Below are 20,140 nucleotides of genomic sequence, written 5' to 3'. Positions count from 1 at the left end.
ACATTGCTCCCTATGGCAGCTTCCCAAGTCTCCCTGTGCCTTCTCCAGGTGCCCGCCATGGTGAGGTTCATCCACCAGTGGCTCGTGGCCAATGATTGTGCTGAGCCCAGGCTGGACGAGGCCCTGCTGGATCTGACGGAAGCATAGCCAGATGACGCAGTCGTGACGCTCCTGCGTGTGGCCCCGTCCTGTGACAGGTATGGGGCCCACCTGCCCAGAGGGCTCAGGCCTCCCCAGCCCATCACCCTGTACAGCCTGCCGCAGGTGTCTGAGCAACAGAGACTTCCAGGGCCCTCTGGCTGCTGCCTTTCCCGGCCCTGGCACGTCGGCCCCTAAACCTGCTGCCATGCTCCCTCCCTGCCCCTCAGGGCTCTGTCCCCACAGGCCTGGGCTGCCTGGCTGCTGCTGGCCAGGGCCAGTGGGCAGAGGCAGAACTGGCAGCCAGCTCAGCTCCCCCCGGTGCTGTGTCTGAGACCCCCCTGAGACAGAGCTCTGACCCTGCAGAGCTGCCATGGCCATGTGGAAGACCATCATGGGCTCAGCCAGGACTCCGGAGCTGGCACAGCTGATCCTCCTGGATGTGCTGGGGAGCTGGCCAGAGTACAGCACGTGCACCTCCAATGGGGACCAAACGGCTGTCTTTGGCCTGGCTGTGAGTTTCTGCAAGTGGCCTTTTCTGGCCCCAAGGCCGCCTCTCCAGAGCTCTCCATCCTCCTTCCCCCACTGCATCTGCCTGCCTCAGGCGCTGGCCTGAAACCTGGCCCAGGGGCAGCTTCAGGCCCAGCAGGCCCCGTGCTCCCCCTGCCTCTCTCCGGGCCTCTCCCTGCCACGCTCGGGTCCTGCCACATGGACGCCTGGGCACTGAGCGCTGTCCCGGGGGGCTTTGTCCTTTGCAGGCAACCGTGGTGATGTGGAAGATCCTCCAGGTGCCCTGTCTGCCACGGATATTGAAGGTGTATTTCCCCGCCTATTTGTGCATCTGCTCTTCCAAGTGTTCTCCAGCACGGAAGAGATGCCAGAGGAGGTCGATGCCTTCTGGAAGGGTTGCCAGCAAGAGCACGGCCTTGCCACCAGCCCCAACAGGTGCTCCATCCCACTCCTCCTGTCCCTGCCACGTGGCCTGCCAAGGAGCCAGTGCTGCCAGCATGACCTGGCCTTTGCTGTGCACACAGGTTCGCAGTGCGCACCCTGAAGTGCCTGCTCTGCCTTCTCCGCTGTGAGGATGTGGTGGTGGCAATGGAACGCAGGTGTGGCTGGGACACGCTGCTCTCTCTTGACACCCACCACTTTGCCGTGGCTCTGCTGGCCAGGTGAGAGCCCCTTCTCCCCACTGCCTCTGACATTTGTGCTCTGTGCCCAGGTGTCCCCCAAACTCCCCATGATCATGGGCCAGAGGGCCTTGTCACTGAAGGACGGCCAAGCAGACTGGAAAAGGCTGGCAGAGGAGGGTGCCCATGAGCAACCAACTCCCAAATGGCCCCCCTCCCCTTGCTGGAAAGGTGGTGGGGAAAGATGAGAACTCTGAGAGGCACTCCTGGGAGAGATTTGCCCCACTGGCTCAGGGTCTTGTTTCCTTTTTCCTCTGGTCAGAATAATCTGCCATTCAGCCATACACTTCTGTTCTGGGATTGCATTCTACCTGCTCGCCATACTCGGCCAAGAGATGCCATCCTGGGATTTCCCTGCCCTGGCATTCCTTGTGGAGGTGAGCCTCAAGGCCAGCACTGCCTGGCTGAGCTGCCTCCCAGCTCTCTGCCACTCAGGTAGGCACAGCTGCCAGGACGGTGCCCCGTGCCCTGTGCTGCTGCCTGGGCCCAGCCTTGTGCGGTTCCGGGCTCCTGCCAGCCGGCTCCCTGTCACTGCCGGTGCCTTTCAGGTCCTCGAGTGCCTGGACTTGAGGGAATGCAGTGACAGTGTTCTGGAGATCATGGCACGGAACCTGCAGAGCGAGCACAGGGCCAGGCGTTACTTGGCACTCAGAGGCCTCATAGTGCTGGGCAAGAATCCCTTGATGGTGAGAAGGGGGCAGTGGCTGAAGCCGTGCAGGCAGCGTGGGGCTGGGCAAGGCAGTCGCTTGGCCTTGCCTGGGCTTGGGGCGCTGGGGCAGCTGCTCCCAGCTCTCCTGCCTCTTGCTTCACTTCAGCTGCCCCAGTGCTTTGGGACAGGCCTTTGGCCTCTGGGCCCTGCAGCAGCAGGCTGGCCTTTCACAAACTTGTGTTCCGCACAGGCTGAAAAAATGGGCAGCCTGACTGAAAGTCTTGTGGAGCTCCTGCAGGAAAATGATAGCGACATGATCAGGATGACCATTCTTCTACTCTGCTATTTGCTTCTGGATAATGGTGCCCCAATACCCACCCCCACTGCCCTGCAGCTGGCTGAGGCGCTCCTGCAACTCCTTGACCACGTAAGGCTCTGTGCCCACAGCCTCGGCCACCGGCTGCTGCCCGGACACTTGGTGCCCTGTGCAGATGCAGGCCTGTGCCCCGGGGGGCCTGAAGCAGCTGATGCTGAGGTCTTTTGCCCTTCCTTTCATATACAGGATGATATCCAGGTGCAGCTGAGCTCCATGTGTGTCTTTCAAGAGATGCTGGACTTATTAACAGAAGATGGAAGAAAGGCCCTGAAGTCCCACGTGCGCCAGAGCCTGGTGCCACTCTACTTCCACTGCCATGATGAGAATCAGATTGTTGCAGAGGTGACGACCTGTGGCCACCTGCTGTCCCCCTGGGAGGGGGCTGGGCTGCAGGTGCAGCCTGTTGCAGGTGCTGAATCCAGCACTTGCCCTTGTTCCACTCCATCTGGTTGGTGATTGCCTGTGGGAATCCTCAAAAACAGAGGGGTTTGGGAAAGCTGCAAAAGGAAGGCCTCAGAGACAGCAGAACTGTCATTGGAGCTAAGCAGTAGTCATAAGGTTTGTCAGCACAAAAATTAGATGAGAAGTAGAAAAGTAAGGACAAATAGAACAATGGTCTGTATATTAATGCTTGTCTAGAATAACTCCCTAAGCTACAGCAAAGTATATCTAGCCATGTGTTAGGTAGTTCTAAGCTTAATAATGGAGCTCTGTGCATTGTATCTTAAGGCTTACAAGCAGGTCTTTTATTCGAAAGAAGCGTGCATTGTTCTAAGCCCAGGTACATGTGTTTATAGTGATTGGATAGAAGTACTGTCAATATGCTTTTGCTTTGTGTGATTGGTCAAAAAACTTTTCAAGTAAGTTGTAACATTAAGTTCTTTGTCTGCTGCTGGGGACATGAGCTGCTGGCAGCTTCCCATTGTCATCACCATGTAATGAGACTGATGCTGGAAAAAAAACCAGCTTGAGACGCTGTCCCCAGCAGTCCCGCCCCTTTTGTGATTTGTGCATAGACTCCCGGCCAGCAAGAATTGCCCATCTCTCCTATTTGGCAAGATCTCTCTGCAAGGTCTCTGTGCCCTCAAGGGAGTTAGTTCACAGCTCCTCCCAATTTAGTGTCTTTGGCAAACTTTCTTAATATTCCTTCAAGTGCTGTGTCCAGGTTGTTCAAAAGATGTTGAAGAGAACTGGCCCAATGATGATACTGTCTTAGCCACTGAAATAAGTGCTTCATACTTCCTCTTGTTCCTCTTGTGCAGAAATCACAACAAATTTCTTTTCTATCCATGCAGATATCTTTTCTTATGCTCATGCTTTTTATCCCAACAGCAGCTGACACGACATTTACAGGCACAGCAACAGCACACTTTTCCTGCTCTTACTAGACTTAACAATTTTGCAACCTGTCAATCAGTGACCTTTGCAACTAAACTCAGACCTTCAGCATTTCTCATTAAATGAATGTCTTCAGAAGAAAACTTTGCTGCCTACTCTGTACGACTGAAGAATAGATGATAATGAGTTAGCATCACAATCATTTAAGTACAGAGCCTATACTTTAGCAGGGAAAAAATTAAAAGAAGAGCTCTTTTATGCAACAACTATCTGAGAAACAAAACAACTAGGATCTTCCACAGGGTTCCCTGCAGTAGAAATGTACTTGTATGAATGCAGAAGATAAAAGATGTGGTTTTGAAAGGCTATATCCTTGCTAAGCTAAATTGGATCTCATCCTGTAGATGAAAGATCAAGGAGCTCAAAGTGGAGCTAGAGAGACATGTCCAGATAATGAGACAGAGCAAAGCATTTTCCAAGATAATTAAGCATTCTGGTGGACTGGCCAGTTAGGTTAAATCTGCCACACCCATTCACTTTCGGGGACTGAACTGTGGAGTGCTAAACCGTATCTGCTGCTGTGCAAAGTAAAAGAGATCCATCCAAATTGTATGGTTAGTGTGAACACTCTCACTCTCACTTCATAAGCTATAAATCAGTCTTAGGAACAAAATGAAATAAAGCTGTTATGCCATCTGGGAATGGGAAAACATGTTCAAAATATTTTTTTCTCTATGTTTTCTTCTTTTTTTTCTTTTTTTCTCTTTCTTTTTTTTTTTTTTTTTTAAATCCCACATTATGTGATTGATAATTTCAACCATTCTGGAATGCTTTTAACAGATGAACCCAGCATAGTAGTTTTATTACAGGCTCTTGTCCCTTACATGCTTCAGTACAGGTTTGGAATATACTCCACAGTCAATTAGTGGTTTTTTATCTCTTTTCCCAGAGACAACTTTTAAAGGACTACTTAACCCCTAAAAATCATAATTTCTCTGGTTTCTCCAAGCTTTTTGAGAAAGCTGTTTTGGTTTTGTTTTGGTTTGTTGTTTTTATTTATAGCATCATTCCTAATGTCTTCAGACCTACTACAAGAAGAAGTTAAAAATAGATCTTATTTGAAGAGACTGTTAAAGCTAATGAACTGCCAGTCTTGGTATTTGTATCTTTCTAAATCCTTTAAATTCCAAGGTTGCCTTCCTGAATCCTCAGATACTTAGAAAACATTGTGTTTATAAAACAGACCCAGTTCAATTGCTTCTGCAAACTCAGCTTCATTTTATAGGATTGTACTTCAAGAAATCTTGCTTCATTCAAACATTGGAAGTATAGATTTGACATCATCTGTGACCCTTCCATCTGTCTGAACTGTATTTCATTGTGTGAGTTCCTCAGTTGCTTCAAATAAGGACAGAATCTTTTCAATTTGCATAGCATGTTATCTGAAGATCTCCTGTCTGCTTTCTTCACTTGCTTTAATGGGAAGACAAGGGAAATACATTTTGAATGTTATCTTTTAGAGTCTACTTTTACCTACCAGTGTGCTTATATGGACTAGAACCAATGTCAGCTTGAAAGAAGGTATTGTCACGATCCGCTGATACCAACAGGTTGGTTAACTGGTTGGTTGGTTAACTGATCTCGGAGTGCAACAGACAACCTGGAAAGGGGATTGCAGTATCAATCCAAACAAATGCACCTTTATAGAATGACCACAGCAAATGCCTGAAAGGAATCAGGGAGAGGAAAAGAATAAAAAAGAGGGGGAGAAAGAGAGAGGAGTATAGCTACCAAACATGGAGAGACTAAGTCCTCTTAGTCCAGCCGATAGAGTTTGCCTAGTCACGTTGGGAAGATCTCAAAGTCCTGGTTAACTCAAGGTTCTATTATAGTCCATTGCTGAGGGGAGAAACAGATCTTGAAATGGCTGAGGGGGAACAGATACAATCAAGAAGAAGAAGTCTATTGAAATTGCTGAGGGAGAAAAAGGTATTGAAGACGGGTACAGACAGTCCATGTTCTCAACAGGATAAGTCAGTATCAGCAGTGAGTGGGACCCACTGTTTCAGGACTGCTTTCTGGGGGAAACCAGTCTAGGTCCTGTAGGCACATCTGTAGGCAACACTCAGCAGGCATCCTGCTTCAGTCAGGCCAGCACCCCTGCATCAGAATTATGGGTGTCTCAGTCTCAGTCCTTGGTAGGGGGGCTTCAATCTCCGTGCCTCACCCTGGTAGTGGAGCAGCTGAAGGATTTTCCATGGGGGGGCTACCAAGTTGCCCCAGCAAGTTCATCTGGCCAAGAGGTGGGAAAATTCCTGGTCTATTGTCGTGAAGCAGGTGCAAGCATATAGGCCGGGTCGCCCTTTGGCAGGCCCTGCTAGAAGCAGTCACTGAAGACACAGCTGTGAACAATCACTTGGCAGGCCAGAATTCTGCTCAGGGGCCTCAGGATTTTTGGTGTTCATCCATTACTGGCAGGCCAGAGGTCCCATCGGGGTCCTCAGGGTCCTGATATCGGTCCTGTGGACGGTCGTGAGGCAAATGAGGGGGACCTCAGACCGTCTTTCACAGCACCTGGTGACTCACGACAGGCTTCAAAGGGTCTTCTTCAGCAGTGTTCTGTAGTATTGTTGTGTACTTGTCGTACATTGGTAGCATATCCTGGAAAGCACAGACAATACGTCAGACAGAGAGAGAGAAGGGAAGGAAAAGAAAAGATAGAAAAAGGCGGGGGTAAGGAAACAAGAAACAAATATAATAACAGTAATTTAAACCATATTATTTTGAAACATTTTTTTCAAATATCTGAAACTAATCACAAATAATCAAAGGCAATAAAGCAATAAACAAATCAACAACAGTTCATTTAATATATTTTTTTTTCAAAACAATTCACCAAAAATCAAAAGTAATTTTCTTATAATCATCAAAGAAAATTGAAGATTATTTCAAAACACATCCTCTCATTTATAGTCGCCTTGTGTCAATAGTCTTGGAGATGTCCACAGTGAAAAGGACATCAGCCAAGTTGTGTGCATTAATTACAGACATCAATTTTGTTAACTCTTTCATCATTCTCCAATTCATAATGAGTAAGATTGCTGATTAAAAAACCCCAATCAAAACGAAACGCAAAAGGGCAATGATGGGATGACACATACTGTTCAGGACTCTTGTGGCAATAGGTGATCACCCAAAAAGAGTATCCTACCACCTGTGTTCAGCATCTTTTCTTACTCTCTCTATGACATGGTGTATTTCTTTCACATTGTGATGAACAGTTACCAGTGCTTTCTGTCTATTCTTCTTGATCTTCTCCAATATTTCAATGAAGTCCTGATGAAGCAAAGATTGCTTTACCAAAGTAATGTTCATCCCAATGGGAGTAGGTAAATGTCCTGGTTTAGGGCAAATTTGGGAGAAAACCTCCAAAAGGTGGACCCTCCAGAAAACAAACCCACACGGCCCCTCCCCCCAACTGGGTCGGGAAGGATTCCTTGGAAACAAGTGGAAAGAACCTGTTTCTGTAACAGGCAAAGCACCCCCCAGCACACAAAAGGAACAATACCAGATGGCACCACTCTTTCACCGCTCTGAAAAAGTAGACAGCTTCAGAAAGTCTCTCTTGGGAGTGCTCGCTCTGTTATCAGTCTGTCCTGTGCTGGGGTAGCTGCTGCACCTTGGCCACAAGGTGCAAACTCTCGGTGTTTCCCAGGTCCCAGTCCGGAGCAGGTCCGAGTAGGTCCAAAAAAGGGAAAGGAGAAACAGTCCAGGGAAAATTTGGACTGCTTAGCTAAACTAACTAATGAGCAGGAGCAAAAAAGCAAGAGCAAAGCAGGAGCAAAGTCGAAGCAAGAGCAAAGCGAAAAAGCAAAGCAAAAAGCAAAAGCAGCACCCATGTACTGCCCTGTCTCTGTGTCGCGCCAGCTGTGGGGGAGCGGCTGATAGCAAAACCAAAACAAAACATTCGCTCTTCACAGCCAGTCTTGAAGGCACAGAACATGATATCCAGCATAAACAGAACACACGGATGGGGATACAAGCATCATAACGTCACCCTAGGACAGTAATAGTTTGTGAATCAGTCTTTAATCGGATTGAAAAAGGTAGTGGGACGTAACTGGAGCTTCTGAAGAAAAATCACATCCCTCAATTTTGTAAAGTTACAAGCGCAAAAATTTGAATGATTTTTACTATCCACTACTGCATTTTCTACAAATACCATATCACAAGCAGTTCTAAAGCACCCACACCCATTGCCTATATATTTAAGGACTGTTTCGAAAGTCTCGTTAGGATGAATTTCAAAATGACAGATATTTTGTTCTGTGTCCAAACAAACATCCTGAGCTGTAATTGCATTACTTTCACAGATGAAGCCTTGTTCTGGACAATAGAAGATTCCAAATTAACATTTTGCCATTTTTTACCAGTTTGATGGGCCCATTCTCTATGTTCAGAAAGATTGGGAATAGCTCCATCATGATTTAGCCCTAATGCAATAATAGGAAATCTCAAATGCACTGAGGCATTGCGTACGGTTAACACAAGAGCTGTGGCTGTGTTTGTAATGGGGTGATAAGTAAAATTCACCAAGATCCACCAGGACTGGAATTCTCTTTCAAAATCAGTGGCACTGTCCCAAATTCTTTTCTGAATTTCAGTAGGAAAATTGCCTTCACCTTCTCTTATCATTGAGGCAGCAACTGACTGCATCGACAATTGTGCCTGGATAGAGCTAAGAGCCAAAGAAAGGTTGTTTTGTGTAGCACTGAGTGCATCAGTTACCAATTTGTGATCACTTACATTTACCTTTTCCCAAGCTAGTAATATGTTTGACAGCAAGCCCTGCTGTGTTCCCAAAGCCAATAAGGATGATTGCAGTGGTTGTTTTAATTTGGTCAAATCTCTAACCATTTTGTGGCAGCCAATTTGTCCATTAGTACTTCAGAATCAATACTATTTAGAATTCCAAAACCTGTTCCCAAGCATAAGCGCTGGTTGGGCTGGAGTGGTGGTAGTAGAAGGTTGGTTCATACCATTTATTATCAACTTAAAAGAAAAGCCTTCACTAGTTTTGGACCAAAGACAAACTACTTCTGCAGTTTGTGTTAATGTAAAATTGTGCCAACAGTCTTGTACGCTTGGGGGCGTACAAACCTGTTCATGCTTATTTGTCTGATCTGTCAAAACACTGATTGAGATTGCTTTGCTATAAGCAGTTCCACAAATCCTTCGGCTAATTTCTTCTCCCGCTACCCCTTGAAGCTGCCAGGCTTTTTGTTTTTCCCATTCCTGCCAAGTGAACAAAAGCTTGGGACCAAGGCCACATTGACTAAGGGGACTCTCAGTCCCTTCTGCCCACTAGGATGTAACTACTGTACTCAATGTCAGCTTTGTGCTCTCAGTCCCTTCTACCCATTGGGGTGTAACTATGGTGCTCAGTGTGGGCTTCATGCTCTCAGTCCCGTCTATTCCACTGGGATGTAACTACGGTACTCAGCGTGGGTTTTGTAATAGCGTCTATCTTAAATTTATGAGCTAAGCCTTTTCAACCTAACAGGTTGGTCAAGTTATTTTGCCAGCGGCATGTCACTTATGTCGGTTTAGTTAATGTAAAATTATGCCAGCAATCAATTGGTTCATTTTTACAATCCTTTGTACTTGCAACATTGTTTGTTTTGCGACCTAGAGTGTAATTACCAACATACTCCTGGCAGCAACACAGAGTAAGGGGAATTTGTTTGGTACACTCCCACTTTTTGTAGGACACAGTCTCGCTGAAGGGATATCCCAATCATTTTTCCCATCTGGTTCCATAAAATTTCCGGCAACTGTGATGGAGTTAGAGAGATAGAGATAGAGAGATCCTTCCATTTTTCTGCATGCTTCCACAATCGACTCACCAATTGTTCCAGTTAGGGCTCTAGTCCAGTCCTTCTGATCCCATCCCCACTCACTTGGACCATATACCTGGGGGTCATGCAGCACTATAGGCTCTAGGTTCGGGTGGCCACCCTTGGGATACGCTCCTAGAACATTAGTGGGATGGAGGGTAGCTTCAGACCACAACCACTCAGCAGGATCCTGTCCATGGAATTGTGGTAGGATGCAGAAAAGCATCACCAGTGTTATCATGGTTCAGATGATTTTCATGTTCCTCAGGGTTCTTCTGTAAAAGTAAAAACAACAGAATTCCTTCCACTGAGGGGCAGAAAAGAGTTAAAAAGATAGGATTATCCAGCATGTATTTATCCAATGCTCTTTCCCTAGAGCATCAGAGGCTACCCATGCATATTTCTTCAGAGGGGTTTTCAGCACTAGTGCTACTTCCCCTACAGTAGGGAGGTCCACCAGAACAGGTTGTCCAGGGTAATGTGCTGGACTTTTTGAATTGTCAGGTCGCCGTAGTAAGGGAACGATGCTTGGAGCTGTTGGGCAAAAGGCAGTGATTTTGGGACATCCATTCACACCCCCCATCTACTGTTCACTCTTTTAACAGCTTCCCATAACCGAATGTCCCAATTTCCCTCCCGGGGCTTCAGAAGTCCTTTCAAAAAACCCTTGGTCCTTTCTAAGATCCCTTTAGCTTGAGGGTAGTGGAAAGGGGTGTGGAAAGACCGCTTAATTCCTTCACCTTTTGCCCAATGCTGTACACCTCTAGCAGTGAAGTGGGACCTGTTATCAGATTGAATTTCCTGTGGCTTTGGGAAAGTTCCAAACCACCCCTGCAAAGCTTTAACTGCATTATCACCTGTAGCTCTTTTCAAAGCATCAGCTTGAACCAACCCAGATACAATTTCTACTCCTACTAGCACAAAGTGTTTACCTCCTGACTTCTTAAAGGGGCCGATATAGTCTGCCTGCCACGCGTCCCATAAGCCTTTACCCTTTCTTAAATGCAGAGGGTCATCTTCTAAAGGATGTCTCTCCAGTCACCTGCGACATTGCTCGCAGCCTGATACGCATGTTTTACACATTTCCCTGGTAACCAGCCAACCACGAGCATGAGCTTCTTTGTACAAATCTTTTGCACCTGTGTGCTGTCTTTTTACATGGAGCCGTTCTAATAGTTGATCCCAGTCCTCAGTAATGAGTTCCTTTTTCAGGGGGCTGAGCCTTGCTAGTTCATCAGCTCTATTCTTCCACTCTCCTGCTGGATTTCCATCTGTTTGCTGAGAAGCTACCCAACCAATAGCAACATTTCCTTGGCTTGCAACATCTAAAATTTCTTGCCCCTTTTCCTTTTGCCACACTGGAATTCTGTGAACTTCCCAATCATTTTGCTGCCAGAAAGGAAGCCACTCGGTACAACCTTTGTACACTGCGTAAGAGTCGGTGTAAATGCAGACAAGAGAAATGTTCTGTGCCTCACATCGGAAAACACTCCAAACAGCTATGAGTTCCCCAGCCTGAGCGCTGCCTTCCCCTTCAGTAATGATTCTTTCACCAGATGAAATGTGTAAGACAGCTGTTCTGTATCTCCATACCTTCCCTTCCCGTTTTGCAGAGGCATCTGTGAACCAAGAACTTGCTGCTTGTTCGGGGGAGAAAGGAAGGGCAGCTTTGATTACAGAGGCAGATTTACCTTGGCTGCTAACCAGGCTCTCAGTGTCTTGGATTGTTAGATTTTTAGCAGCATCCGTTATTGAGACGGTATTACAATAGCCTTCCATCTGAGCATACCATTTCCTAACTGAGGCCCTTTGGGCTACCCCGTCAGGTTGTGGGGGTTGGGGGGGGGGGTGGGGCTCCCATTATTGACGATTTTGATAACTTTGAAAGGGCCTCTTAATACAATAGGCTCTTGTCATGCAATTTTTTCCTCTTCTAGGAGAGCTAAGCTAACTACAAACAACCCCTTTTCCCAGGTAGTGTATCTTTTCTCAGCATCTTTGAAACCCCAGGAATAAAAACCAAGAGGCCCCGTTGGACCCTCGGGACCCCACTGCCAAATGTGTACTGATAGCCCTGAGGAGGCAAATCCCCATTCCACCTGAAAGGGATCTGTGGGATGGATAGGGCCTAGTGCTTGGTGAGCTGTTGCCTCAAAAATCAGTAATTGCAATGTTTCTTCCTGAGAAGGAGTCCAATCCCATTTCATCCTTTTCCTCAGCAAGTCAAAAAGCAGCCTAGCAATTATTGAAAAATCTGGGATGTGTTTTCTCCAGAACGCTAATAGTCCTAGAGCTTGCTGGAGATCTTTCCTCAATTCAGGCCTTTGAATCTGATCTAAAGAGGTTAGGGTATCGGGTGGAATACATGTCATGCCTCCTTTCCACCAAATTCTCAAAATCTTCACTTCCTGAGAAGGTTTCTGAATTTTCTCTGCGGGTATCTGCAAATCAAGACTTTTTAAGTGAGAGATTATTTTCTGCTGATGTTTCCCTACTACCGCTATTTCATCCTTCCCCCCCTCCCCACCACCCCCCCCCCCCCAGAGTGTCTTAAATGTATTGATTATCAGCTACAGGATCAGCAGGATCAGGTTTGGGTATTTTTTCTAATTCCTGAACTAAAGCATGGTGGGCCAAAGTGGAGGAGTGTTTGTTGCCTTGGGGAAGCCTAGTGCAAGTGTATTTCTGTCCTTTCCCATGGGAAGGCAAAACGGTCCCTATCTTCTGACTGTATAGGTATCATAAGGAAGATGTCTTTGACATCCATAGTTGCCATTGCCATGATTGAGTGAGCCTTTTCTTGAATTGATGTTATTAATTCAGCTAAGTTTGGGACCAGTGCTGTAAGAGGGTCTGTGTTGGCATTAAGCCTGCGAAAATCTACTGTTAATCTCCACTTTCCACTGGCTTTTCAGACTGGCCATACCAGTGAATTAAAAGGAGAATGTGTGTGAATTATTACCCCTTGGTTTCTCAAGTCCTGTAGAACTGCTTTGATACCTTCTCTGGCACCAGAAGGTAGAGGGTATTGTTTTACATTAGTTGTTTGATTATAGGGTAGGGAGGGTGCGGTTTGAAGCAGCCTAATGTTAAGTGGCAGTGTGCCAAAAGACCACAGAAATCCCTCAGAGTCTTCCCACTGCCTCCCAGCAAGGACATCCATTCCTAATCAATTATTTGGAATGTTCCCAATTACCATTTTGATGACTAGTTGATGCTCATTTCCAGGGAGGGTCAGTTTGGCTAAGGCAACATTCATAGATTCTGTAGTTCCCAGAGCATTAAGAACACAGCATTGTCTCTTAGTTGGAACAATTCCACACCTCTGGGCATCCTTTTTTGTCAGTGCAGAGATTTGAGCCCCAATGTCAATCAAACAGGTTACTAGTAGCCTGTGGAGGCCCGTGATAGCTGGGCTTAATATATATCCTGATTTATTTTTAGTGAGCATTCTTAAATAAACCCAAGCTCCGCCCCTTTGCCCGCCTGTAAGCGGCAGAGAGATTTGTTTCCCAAAAACCCTGTTGGTTTTGGTTCACTGCCTGTGCTCTGTGGGAGAGGCTGGGGGAGGGTTAGTTTTTGTCCCTGAGAAGGGAAGGGTGCACTGGGTTGAGCCAATGGATTAGGTTTTCGCTGGTGCCAATTATTTATTATTTTCTGCAATTTATCAAGGGGCAAACCATCCATCACCTCTTTGGGGACCCACTTTTGAATTCCCAACAACCACCAATGGTGGCAGTTAGAGATCTGTTTTCCTTTCTCTATATTTTCACTGTGAGGAGCCCCAGTAAACCAAACACCTTTGTTATTTTCTGATTTCTACGCCAGGGTTTTTATAGGTCCATATTGTCTACAATAATTAATCAGATCTACTGCAACTTCAGCTCATATCCAGACTTTATGGCTATTGGCAGGTGAATCAGATGGAGAAGCTGAGGGCTGTGAGGGGGAAGAGTAGGGAGTGAAGCCAGGATCTCTAGGTCCACTTTGGTCAGGGGAATTCCTGAGGAATCTTATCTAGTCTTTCTACAGGATTCAAAGCCATTATGGTTTTCTGTAGAGTCCTTGCTGTATGTTTAAGTGTTTCTGGAAGCCCATGAGTTCAATTGGTCATTAGTTCTGGCTTCACAGGTAATTGCATTGGGCATTCAAAACCAGGAACTAATTTCTTTTCATGAATCATTTGCAGGCAGGCGGCTTTGTGGACACTTTCTAAGAGCTGGTCGGTGGTGTCAACGATTGCCAGGGGGTCACCCCTTTCCAAAGGATTCATTCTCCCGGCCCAGAAAGACGCACCCTGTGTCAGGGACCATGCATCACGCTTACCTCCTTATCTCCTGTTGTGAAGAAGGCTCCATGTCCCCAGTACCCACTGGCCTCCGGTTAATTTAATTTGATCTCCACCATCGAGGGACACTCGGAGGACATATTCTGTCTCTGATTCTTGTGGGAGGCGCCTGAATTCTTTTTACAGCTTAGCTAATTCGGTAGCACTGAACGGTATTTGTTTAGTTGTGATATGTGGGTCAAGATCCTCTTTTGGCAATGCAGAGAGACAGGGAGACCCACTCGGTAATCAGAATCCAATTTTATTGTGGGATACAAGCACTTATATACCATTTCAGGGAGACTAGTAATGTGTACTACAATGATTAGGTTAAAATCACATACACAAACTTACGCATATAACAACATCTCTCGCTTGCAGAGTTTAATGGGATTTTCTTTTTCCAGTAAACCCGTTTGATTTAATCTTCTTGCAATCCAGGTCTAATTTTCAAAGTTCTGTTTGTTTATGCCAAGGCATCCTGTTATCAAATCTCTTATGTTAACCAGGTCCAAAGTGCATCATCTGTCTTATGTCCCCCAACATTCCAACAATCCTCATCATTAATATAGTTCTATTCTGTTTGAACCAAGGGTCTCAAGCGAGGACAGCAGTATTCGCTCCAATTTTTTACTGCCTCAAGTTCCTGACGGGGATAGATTTGTTTAATGTCAGGAGTTTCCTTTTCCTCTGGCTCTGTAGAGGAATCAGTATGATGTGAATTCTTAGCAAGTTCCTCTCTAAGGGCAGCTCGCAACATATAGATCTCATTTCTATCTTCCTTTAATTCTTTCTGCAAAATTTCAACTAGGTTTTGAAGGGAATCTATTCTTGCTATTTCCTCGTTTCTTTGCTTAAAAAGGGTTTCTATGGCTGCTGTGAGACAAGCTGCCGAAACTGAGCAGAGGATGGTCTTATTTTTGCCCTGTTTAACTTCTGTTTCATGTTGTAAAGAACAAATTCTATCTATGACATTTTCTACATTAAACCAGCTGTTCTCTGCCCAAACCTCCCCCCTTGGAGAAGGCTTGGCATTCTATTTAGCAAGCAGAGCAGAAAATTCAGTTTTAACTTTTGTGCTAGAGTTTTCAGTCATTTTATGAAGGGACCAAAACCATGACAGGGAGGTGCAAACTTAAGTTAGACAATCTCACAGCCTTTGCTGTGCTCCCCTTTGCTTCCCTGGCTGGGTGAAGAGACCAAATCTCCCTGGGAGGCCCTGCTTAGTTCCTTCAAGTTGTCCCTTCTTTCCCAGACAGTCCAAATTCACACACAAACAAAAACAGTTTCCCCTTTTGCGCTAAGAGATTTTTTGGGAAATTCTAAAGACAGAACCCTCAATAGAGTGTGGGGGCGTATTTCACCTGGGTGTGCGCAGTTTGTGGGAAATTCAAAGAGCTTTCCTTGCTTTCCAGCTTCGTTCAACCCTTTCGCGATGAGGGGCTAGGTGTGGCTGAAGCAAATCGTCCTTCCCCTGTTACAGACTACAAACAGCCTTGCAGACCCTTCTGTCTATCAGAATCCTGTCCATGATGCCAATTTAATGTCACGATCCGCTCATACCAATGGGGGTGGTGATGGTTGGTTAACTGATCTCGGAGTGCAACAGACAACATGGAAAGGGGATTGCAGTATCAAAACAAATGCACCTTTATAGAATGACCACAGCAAATGCATGAAAGGAATTAGGGAGAGGAAAAGAATAGAAAAGAGGGGGAGAAAGAGAGAGGGAGTTGTCCTAAGCTGATTATACGATGCTTTTAACCCCAATCATCTTGTTCTGTTTATGCTGCATAATAAGTTTTGCACCTTTAAGACTTGTTGCAGAGAGTGAAGGGGGGAAAGAAGCAGCAGCAGTTTGTTTTCAGACACTGCACTCACTCCTCCACATTCCTGCTCCTGGACTGTGTTGTCTGTGGATGAACAGACAGTGGGACAGAGCTCTCCTTTGCTTTTAGTTAGTTTTAGCTTGCTGAGGCAAGGAAGTTCCCTGGACTGTGGTTTCTTTTCTTTTTTCCCTTTTCTTTGGACCTCTTGAAACCTGCTCTGGACTGAACACCCAGAAGAGCACCGGCAGCTAGCACCTGTGGCCCACCAGGCCGGGCCCGGCCCGCAACATTTCCAGCACCGGAGGGACTGATAAGAGCCTGTGTGAGCTGAACTGCAACTGGGGGATGGGACTTTCTCAGTTTGTCATCTCTTTTGGAGCAACAAGAGGTTTTATTGTTCAATATTGTTTAGGTTTTATTGTTTAATAAACAGGTTTTTTCCACCTCTTTCCAAGGAGCTATTTTCTCCTGGACTGGTTGGGGGGAGTGTTGCAGTGTGACACCATTTCCTGTTTCAAGAAACAGGAAAATCCCTTAGGTGTTGGGATAGGTGAAATCTGTCCTTTCCCCTCCCCCTTTGCCCTCCTGCTAAGTGCTGTCCATCAATCTTAACATTCCAGCAGGGTCATGGTGTGGTTGGCAGAAGTTCAAAAGATGCCCCTCAGGTCCGGGCTCATTGGCCTGTCCAAGTGTCTTTATCCTTTGAGCCTTCCCCTCCTCCCACCTGGTTGGTGGCTCACCTGTGCCTTCCCCTCCCCCTGTCCCCAGGCTTAAAAGGAGACGGGACCATGCGGTCTGGATTCTGTTGGGAGCTGTTACAAGATTCAGAGGTCTGTCATCCTGGAATAAACTCTGGATTAATACTCTACAGCAGAATCCTCTCCTTTTTCTCTCCACAATCTCCTGAACCTTTTCCACCAGAGGTAAACTGAGTTTCTACTGTGCCTGGATTTGTTGCGAGTGCCTAGCTGCAGGATCCAGCCAGCCAAATGTATCTCTGAGGTGAAACATCACAGCTGCCGCCTTTGGCCCAGCAGCAAGGGTCAGACGAGCCCAGGCACGTCCCACCCGGTAATATTGGGATTAATATTTCATAGGGGAGGGGCCAAATGAATCTGCTTTCCTAGAGGAGCCCCTTTGGGGGTTCTCCCCAAAATTTGCCCTGAACCAAGACAGGAGTATAGCTACCAAATGTGGAGAGACTAAGTCCTCTTAGTCAAGCCGATAGAGTTTGCCTAGTCACATTGGGAAGATAATGGCCCTTCCTGGTTAACTCAAGGTTAAGTCCTGGTTAACTCAAGGTTCTATTATAGTCCATTGCTGAGGGGGGAAACAGATCTTGAAATAGCTGAGGGGGAACAGATACAATCAAGAAGAAGAAGTCTATTGAAATTGCTGAGGGAGAAAAAGGTATTGAAGACGGGTACAGACAGTCCATGTTCTCAGCAGGATAAGTCAGTATCAGCAGTGAGTGGGACCCACTGTTTCAGGACTGCTTTCTGAGGGAAACCAGTCTAGGTCCGGTGAACACATCTGTAGGCAACACTCAGCAGGCATCCTGCTTCAGTCAGGCCAGCACCCCTGCATCAGAATTACAGGTGTCTCAGTCTCAGTCCTTGGTAGGGGGGCTTCAACCTCGGTGCCTCACGCTGGTAGTGGAGATGAAGGATTTTCCATGGGGGGGCTACCAAGTTGCCCCAGCAAGTTCATCTGGCCAAGAGGTGGGAAAATTCCTGGTCTATTGTCGTGAAGCAGGTGCAAGCATATAGGCCGGGTCGCCCTTTGGCAGGCCCTGCTAGAAGCAGTCACTGAAGACACAGCTGTGAACAATCACTTGGCAGGCCAGAATTCTGCTCAGGGGCCTCAGGATTTTTGGTGTTCATCCATTACTGGCAGGCCAGAATTCCCATCGGTGTCTTTAGGGTCCCAGTGTCTGTCCTGGGAATGGTCGTGAGGCAAATGAGGGGAACTTTAGACTGTCTTTCACACGTATCAGAAAATCTATTTACTGAAATGGCCAAAAAGAATGCATAACATTTACAATTGAGGGGGAAAAAGAAAACCAAACTCAAACCGTTGGAGCAATATCATTCTAGAGAATGCCATGTCTCTATGAAAAATACAAAAAAATTTCTGTTTTCAAACGCACCCACAAATCACCATTTTGCATCTTTTTTGTTGTTGTTGTTGTTGTTTGTTTTAAAGCTCTGGCACTTATCTGATTCCTTTTTGAGTTAGTTCAGCTCATTAATCTAGTAAGAAAGCTGCTAAAATTAAACTGAAAAACCTATGGGGAACAGGATGCCACTTCAGCCATGTTGTAGGGAAGCATTAGGTCAGCCTTCTGTCTTGTAGAAATATGTCTGTCATATAGGAAAATCAATGTGTAGCACTATCTTATTTTGAACTTTCTCATTGCTACTGGGTTCCTGAATGATCAAGATGGTTTAAACCAACAACAGGCAGCCCTCTAAGATACTCCCCAAACTATTGCAATGGAATAACTTGATCAGGTGAAGAGCTCGCTATGCAAAAGCTGAATATGATGTCAAGAATGCTTTGTTGTGGATTACCATTGTTTGGGATCCCTTACCCTCCCATGTAGGTATAGGAATTTATCCCTTACCCTCCCATGTAGGTATAGGAAAAAATTAAGAAACCACAAGGCTTTTACAGCTGTTCTTGTATTTTGGGATCGTAAGGACTTGGGTTGGTAAACAAAACTGTGGTGAGTTTTACTATTGACTTTATCACTGTTTCACTTTGAATTAACTGCTTTGCATTTCAGCTTACCCATCAGTATAATGAGAAGAAGAATATCTTCCTTCCTGCCCAAAAGATGTTGAATTATGCCTGTGATGTCACGGACTTAAAGACGAAAACCATTGTGATTGAAAGGAAGTATTGGCATGCCACAAGGTAACTGGAGTGAGCTGTGTTTCCTCCTCAGCTTCACTGTGATAGTAGAATTTTAATTAGCAGTTCCAAAACTTTGTCTTAGCATAGTCTGGTGACATATCTCAGTAGAGCAGTGTCCTAGGGTGACTTTATGATGTTGTATCCCCAGCCATCTGTTCTGTTAATGCTGGATATTATATTCTCTGCCTTCAAGACTGCTTCTGAGAGCAAAGGTGGGGAGAAGAAGAAGTACGGAGTTTGTTATCACAGGCTGCACTCACCTTCTAAAAGCAACACTGCTCCACATTCTGTGCTGCACTGTGTTGTCTGGGCACTGATGGAGCAGAACAGAGTGTTCTTTGCTTTTCAGTTGGTTTAGCTGGCTGAGGCAGAGTTTTCCCTGGACTGTCTTTTTTTCTTTCCCTTTTCTTGGAACTGTTCAAACCTGCTCCAGACTGGGACCTGGAGAGCACTGAGAGCTTGCACTTTGTGGCCTATGGGGGCCTACTCTGGGCAGCAGCCTTTCCTAGTGCCGGAGGGATTGATAACAGAGCAAGCATCCACAGGAGAGACTTTCTGAATTTGTTGTCTCTTCAGAGCGGCGATTGAGTTTTGTCATCTGGTATTGTTCGTTTTTTGTGCTGGGGGGGGTGCTTTCCCTGTTAAATAAACAGATTTTTTCCACTTCTCTCAGAGGAAATGTTTCCCAGACCAGTTGAGGGGAGGGGCCATGTAGGTGGGCTTTCTGGGGGGGGCCCCCTGAGACATAAACTTTAAAGAAATTTAGGGATTTTAGAGGAGCTGAGGTTTTAGTTAGAGATAAGCCTTATTAGAGTTTATCAAAATAAATAGGTAGGCCTTGATGAAGTTAAGAGTTAGTAGTTAACTAATAATTGATTGCTTGTCAACATCATGTTTGCTTAGCTGGGTTTATCATGAAGAATATAGAAACTCATAAATAGCTTTTAGGAACATAAGACAATTGTAGGCCACCTCTGTTCTGAAACCAATTGAAGATGGGGAATGGGAGTTCTACCAATGGGTTCATTTGTCATATTTGCATTGAAAATGTAGAAAGTTCAGAACCAGGAAGACTTCATTTATTTCCTCATTTTGGAACCCCTCCCCATGAAAGGGACCACCGATTCATTTTGAGGAACAAACTACGTGTGCTTAATAGCTTTTGAACTAATTACCATACAAAGTGAGGAATGATGGGATGTACCTAAATTATGAATATGTATTTGTCTTTTGGGTATTCAATACTTGTATAGATAAAAATTTTGGGTATTCAATACTTGTATAGATAAAAAGACTCTGTTATCACCTCTAAATCACAGTGTGTATTTGGGAGCTATCCCGCACGCTGCCCAGCGTTGCAATAAACATACACTTTCTAATTTTGAACTGTTAGAGAGCCTTGGTCCGTCACAGTTGGATATCAGTACTAGATCAATATTTTTAATAAATCACCCCTTCTTGAGGATTGCTGCCAAAT

The 20,140-nt window shown here is 45.8% G+C and overlaps 1 pseudogene; it reads right to left on the bottom strand.

The window, feature by feature from the left end:
* Positions 1 to 13,407: 13,407 nt before the first annotated feature.
* LOC136566951 (uncharacterized) lies at positions 13,408 to 14,611 on the bottom strand (annotated as a pseudogene).
* Between the last annotated feature and the right edge of the window lie 5,529 nt (positions 14,612 to 20,140).

This window comes from Molothrus aeneus, chromosome 27 (assembly GCF_037042795.1).
Source record: "Molothrus aeneus isolate 106 chromosome 27, BPBGC_Maene_1.0, whole genome shotgun sequence".
NCBI lineage: Eukaryota > Metazoa > Chordata > Aves > Passeriformes > Icteridae > Molothrus > Molothrus aeneus.
The sequence above is the reverse complement of the archived record's forward strand: the minus strand, read 5'-3'. Positions and strand labels throughout refer to the sequence as shown.